Below are 6,000 nucleotides of genomic sequence, written 5' to 3' on the forward strand. Positions count from 1 at the left end.
ACAAGGGAGTGTCTAACCACCTCCCCTTGACATTCAACGGCATTACCATCGCCAAATCCCCCACCATCAACATCCTGGGGATCACCATTGACCAGAAACTTAACTGGACCAGCCATATAAATACTGTGGCTGCAAGAGCAGGTCAGAGGCTGGGTATTCTGCGGCGAGTGACTCACCTCCTGACTCCCCAAAGCCTTTCCACCATCTACAAGGCACAAGTCAGGAGTGTGATGGAATACTCTCCATTTGCCTGGATGAGTGCAGCTCCAACAACACTCAAGAAGCTTGACACCATCCAGGACAAAGCAGCCCGCTTGATTGGCACCCCATCCACCACCCTAAACATTCACTCCCTTCACCACCGGCGCATTGTGGCTGCAGTGTGTACCATCCACAGGATGCACTGCAGCAACTCGCCAAGGCTTCTTCGACAGCACCTCCCAAACCCACAACCTCTACCAACTAGAAGGACAAGAGCAGCAGGCACATGGGAACAACACCACCTGCACGTTCCCCTCCAAGTCACACACCATCCCGACTTGGAAATATATCGCCGTTCCTTCATCGTCGCTGGGTCAAAATCCTGGAACTGCCTTCCTAACAGCACTGTGGGAGAACCTTCACCTTCTCAAGGGCAATTAGGGATGGGCAATAAATGCTGGCCTCGCCAGCGACGCCCACATCCCATGAACGAATAAAAATAAAGAAAATATATCTTTATTAATATTCAGCCACAGAAATAACCTCCCCAGTAAGCCAACAAGTACAAAAAAAATAAAGCTCAGAATTCCTAAAGCACTGTGCTTGTGGTACCTGGTAATTTAAGCCCCAGACTGGCAGAAGTCTGATTATCTCTTGGACCCTTTGAAAAAAGAAAGAACTTGCATTTATATAGCACCTTTCACAACCTCACGGCGTCTCAAAGCGCTTTTCAGCCAATGACGTACTTTTGAAGTGTAGTCACTGTAATGTAGGCAACGTGGCAGCTAATTTGCACACAGCAAGATCCCACAAACAGCAATGTGATTATGACCAGATAATCTGTTTTAGTGATGTTGGTTGAGGGATAAATACTGGCCAAGACAAGGGAGAGAACTCCTGTGCACTTCTTGGAATAGTGCTGTGGGATCTTTTACATTCATTTCAGAGGGCAGACATGGCATCAGATTGAAATCTCACCTGAAAGGCATTAAACCGCGAACATCAGCAGCTGACCAATAGCTTCAAAGAAAACCTGACACATGCTCTAAAAAGGTGAAATTAAAGAACAGCCCTGATGTGTAAAAACAAATAGATTCCAGAGCTTTGTAACTTAAGTTGTCAGTATACACAACAGTTATATTGGAGGAAAAAAATATAAGTTCCTGAAAGGCTGGTGGGGTAAATGTTGATGTTGCAGAATTGGTTGTACAATTCTGGGGGTCAGGGTATCCTCAGGAGTATTTTTAATTATTACATTAAAAATTCTGTCTAACTTTGAACACTTTTACACTTCATAATTTTTAATCTCAAAAAAGGCAAAACAAAGCGATATTTAGATTTTCAATCAGAACATCACTCCTCCAGAAATTATCTTAACAGTCACTCTCCATACAATATAAGAGCAAGGAGGTTATGATGGAGCTGTATAAAACACTGGTTAGGCCACAGCTGGAGTACTGTGTGCAGTTCTGGTCGCCACACTACAGGAAGGATGTGATCGCTTTGGAGAGGGTGCAGAGGAGATTCACCAGGATGTTACCAGGGCTGGAGCGCTTCAGCTATGAAGAGAGACTGGGAAGATTGGGTTTGTTTTCCTTGGAGCAGAGGAGGCTGAGGGGGGACATGATTGAGGTGTACAAAATTATGAGGGGCACAGATAGGATGGATACTAAGGAGCTTTTTCCCTTCGTTGAGGGTTCTATAACAAGGGCTGAGAGGAGCCGAGCCGAGCGGAGGGAGCGTCCGATAAAAGGCGGGATTTCAGAGCGCTGAGAGGAGCCGAGCCGAGCGGAGGGAGCGTCCGATAAAAGGCGGGATTTCAGAGCGCTGAGAGGAGCCGAGCCGAGCGGAGGGAGCGTCCGATAAAAGGCGGGATTTCAGAGCGCTGAGAGGAGCCGAGCCGAGCGGAGGGAGCGTCCGATAAAAGGCGGGATTTCAGAGCGCTGAGAGGAGCCGAGCCGAGCGGAGGGAGCATCCGATAAAAGGCGGGATTTCAGAGCGCTGAGAACAGCTGAGAGGAGCCGAGCCGAGCGGAGGGAGCGTCCGATAAAAGGCGGGATTTCAGAGCGCTGAGAGGAGCCGAGCCGAGCGGAGGGAGCGTCCGATAAAAGGCGGGATTTCAGAGCGCTGAGAGGAGCCGAGCCGAGCGGAGGGAGCGTCCGATAAAAGGCGGGATTTCAGAGCGCTGAGAGGAGCCGAGCCGAGCGGAGGGAGCGTCCGATAAAAGGCGGGATTTCAGAGCGCTGAGAGGAGCCGAGCGGAGCTGCGACCGAGTTCGAAGTGACGTCAGGAATCAGATCGGGACGCGACACAGGGGAGGCACCTGATTGGTGAGTAGGTTCAGGTGAGTATTTCTCCTTATCTACAGTAACTGAAGTAAAAGGAAAGGGAAGGTCTGCAGGTCTTATAGGAAGTAGCGTTTATTTTTTAGTGAATCAAGGTCCCTAGTGTAGTTAACATTCTCTAAATTGAGAACAATTTAAAGGAGTAAACTCCTTAAAGGGAGTGGTAAGTAGTTTTTCTTTCCTTTTTTTTTCTCTTGACATTGTAGTTGTTCTTAAGCTAATTTAAGGGTTAAGTCATGGCAGGAGATCCCAGCGCCGTGTCATGTTCCTCTTGTGGGATGTGGGAATTCAGGGCTCCTTCCTGTATCCCTGATTCCTTCACCTGCGGGAAGTGTGTCCAGCTGCAGCTATTGTTTGACCGCTTGACGGCTCTGGAGCTGCGGATGGACTCACTTTGGAGCATCCGCGATGCTGAGAAAGTCGTGGATAGCACGTTCAGTGAGTTGGTCACACCGCAGATAAAAATTACTGAGGGAGATAGTGAATGGGTGACCAACAGACAGAGGAAGAGTAGGAAGGCAGTGCAGGGGTCCCCTGCGGTCATCTCCCTCCAAAACAGGTATACCGTTTTGGATACTGTTGGCGGAGATGGCTCACCAGGGGAAGGTGGCAGTGGCCAGGTTCATGGCACCGTGGCTGGCTCTGCTGCACAGGAGGGCAGGAAAAAGAGTGGCAGAGCTATAGTGATAGGGGACTCGATTGTAAGGGGAATAGACAGGCGTTTCTGCGGACGCAACCGAGACTCCAGGATGGTATGTTGCCTCCCTGGTGCAAGGGTCAAGGATGTCTCGGAGCGGCTGCAGGACATTCTGGAGGGGGAGGGTGAACAGCCAGTTGTCGTGGTGCATATAGGCACCAACGATATAGGTAAAAAACAGGATGAGGTCCTACAAGCTGAATTTAGGGAGTTAGGAGTTAAACTAAAGAGTAGGACCTCAAAGGTAGTAATCTCAGGATTGCTACCAGTGCCACGGGCTAGTCAGAGTAGGAATGACAGGATAGCTAAGATGAATACGTGGCTTGAGAGATGGTGCAAGAGGGAGGGATTCAAATTCCTGGGCCATTGGAACCGGTTCTGGGGGAGGTGGGACCAGTACAAATTGGACGGTCTGCATCTGGGCAGGACTGGAACCAATGTCCTAGGGGGAGTGTTTGCTAGTGCTGTTGGGGAGGGTTTAAACTAATGTGGCAGGGGGATGGGAACCGATGCAGGAAGTCAGTGGGAAATAAAGTGGTGACAGAAACAAAAGGCAGTAAGGGAGAGTGTACAGAACATGACCGGACAGATGGTCTGAGAAAGCAGGGCAAAGACCAAGGGAAGACTAGATTAAACTGCATTTATTTCAATGCAAGAAGTCTGATGGGCAAGGCAGATGAACTCAGGGCATGGATGTGTACATGGGACTGGGATGTTATAGCTATTACTGAAACATGGCTAAGGGAGGGGCAGGACTGGCAGCTCAATGTTCCAGGGTACAGATGCTATAGGAAAGATAGAGCAGGAGGTAAGAGAGGAGGGGGAGTTGCGTTCTTGATTAGGGAGAACATCACGGCAGTAGTGAGAGGGGATATATCCGAGGGTTCGCCCACTGAGTCCATATGGGTAGAACTGAAAAATAAGAAGGGAGAGATCACTTTGATAGGATTGTACTACAGACCCCCAAATAGTCAACGGGAAATTGAGGAGCAAATATGTAAGGAGATTACAGACAGCTGCAAGAAAAATAGGGTGGTAATAGTAGGGGACTTTAACTTTCCCAACATTGACTGGGACAGCCATAGCATTAGGGGCTTGGATGGAGAGAAATTTGTTGAGTGTATTCAGGAGGAATTTCTCATTCAGTATGTGGATGGCCCGACTAGAGAGGGGGCAAAACTTGACCTCCTCTTGGGAAATAAGGAAGGGCAGGTGACAGAAGTGTTAGTGAGGGATCATTTTGGGACCAGTGATCATAATTCCATTAGTTTTAAGATAGCTATGGAGAAGGATAGGTCTGGCCCAAAAGTTAAAATTCTAAATTGGGGAAAGGCCAATTTTGATGGTATTAGACAGGAACTTTCAGAAGTTGATTGGGAGAGTCTGTTGGCAGGCAAAGGGACGTCTGGTAAGTGGGAGGCTTTCAAAAGTGTGTTAACCAGGGTTCAGTGTAAGCACATTCCTTATAAAGTGAAGGGCAAGGCTGGTAGAAGTAGGGAACCTTGGATGACTCGGGAGATTGAGGCACTAGTCAAAAATAAGAAGGAGGCATATGACATGCATAGGCAGCTGGGATCAAGTGGATCCCTTGAAGAGTATAGAGATTGCCGGAGTAGAGTTAAGAGAGAAATCAGGAGGGCAAAAAGGGGATATGAGATTGCTTTGGCAGATCAGGCAAAGGTGAATCCAAAGAGCTTCTACAAATACATAAAGGGCAAAAGGGTAACTAGGGAGAGAGTAGGGCCTCTTAAGGATCAACAAGGTCATCTATGTGCGGAACCACAAGAGATGGGTGAGATCCTGAATGAATATTTCACATCGGTATTTACGGTTGAGAAAGGCATGGATGTTAGGGAACTTGGGGAAATAAATAGTGATGTCTTGAGGAGTGTACATATTACAGAGAGGGAGGTGCTGGAAGTCTTAACGCGCATCAAGGTAGATAAATCTCCGGGACCTGATGAAATGTATCCCAGGACGTTATGGGAGGTTAGGGAGGAAATTGTGGGTCCCCTAGCAGAGATATTTGAATCATCCACCGCTACAGGTGAGGTGCCTGAAGATTGGAGGGTAGCAAATGTTGTGCCTTTGTTTAAGAAGGGCGGCAGGGAAAAGCCTGGGAACTACAGACCAGTGAGCCTGACATCTGTAGTGGGTAAGTTGTTAGAGGGTATTCTGAGGGACAGAATCTACAGGCATTTGGAGAGGCAGGGACTAATTAGGAACAGTCAGCATGGTTTTGTGAGAGGAAAATCATGTCTCACGAATTTGATTGAGTTTTTTGAAGGGGTAACCAAGAAGATAGATGAGGGCTGTGCAGTAGACGTGGTCTACATGGACTTCAGCAAAGCATTTGACAAGGTACCGCATGGTAGGTTGTTACATAAGGTTAAATCTCATGGGATCCAAGGTGAGGTAGCCAATTGGATACAAAATTGGCTTGACGACAGAAGACAGAGGGTGGTTGTAGAGGGTTGTTTTTCAAACTGGATGCCTGTGTCCAGCGGTGTGCCTCAGGGATCGGTGCTGGGTCCGCTGTTATTTGTTATTTATATTAATGATTTGGATGAGAATTTAGGAGGCATGGTTAGTAAGTTTGCAGATGACACCAAGATTGGTGGCATTGTGGACAGTGAAGAAGGTTATCTAGGATTGCAACGGGATCTTGATAAATTGGGCCAGTGGGCCGATGAATGGCAGATGGAGTTTAATTTAGATAAATGTGAGGTGATGCATTTTGGTAGATCGAATCGGGCC

The sequence above is a fragment of the Heptranchias perlo genome, chromosome 38, assembly GCF_035084215.1.
Source record: "Heptranchias perlo isolate sHepPer1 chromosome 38, sHepPer1.hap1, whole genome shotgun sequence".
Classification (NCBI taxonomy): domain Eukaryota; kingdom Metazoa; phylum Chordata; class Chondrichthyes; order Hexanchiformes; family Hexanchidae; genus Heptranchias; species Heptranchias perlo.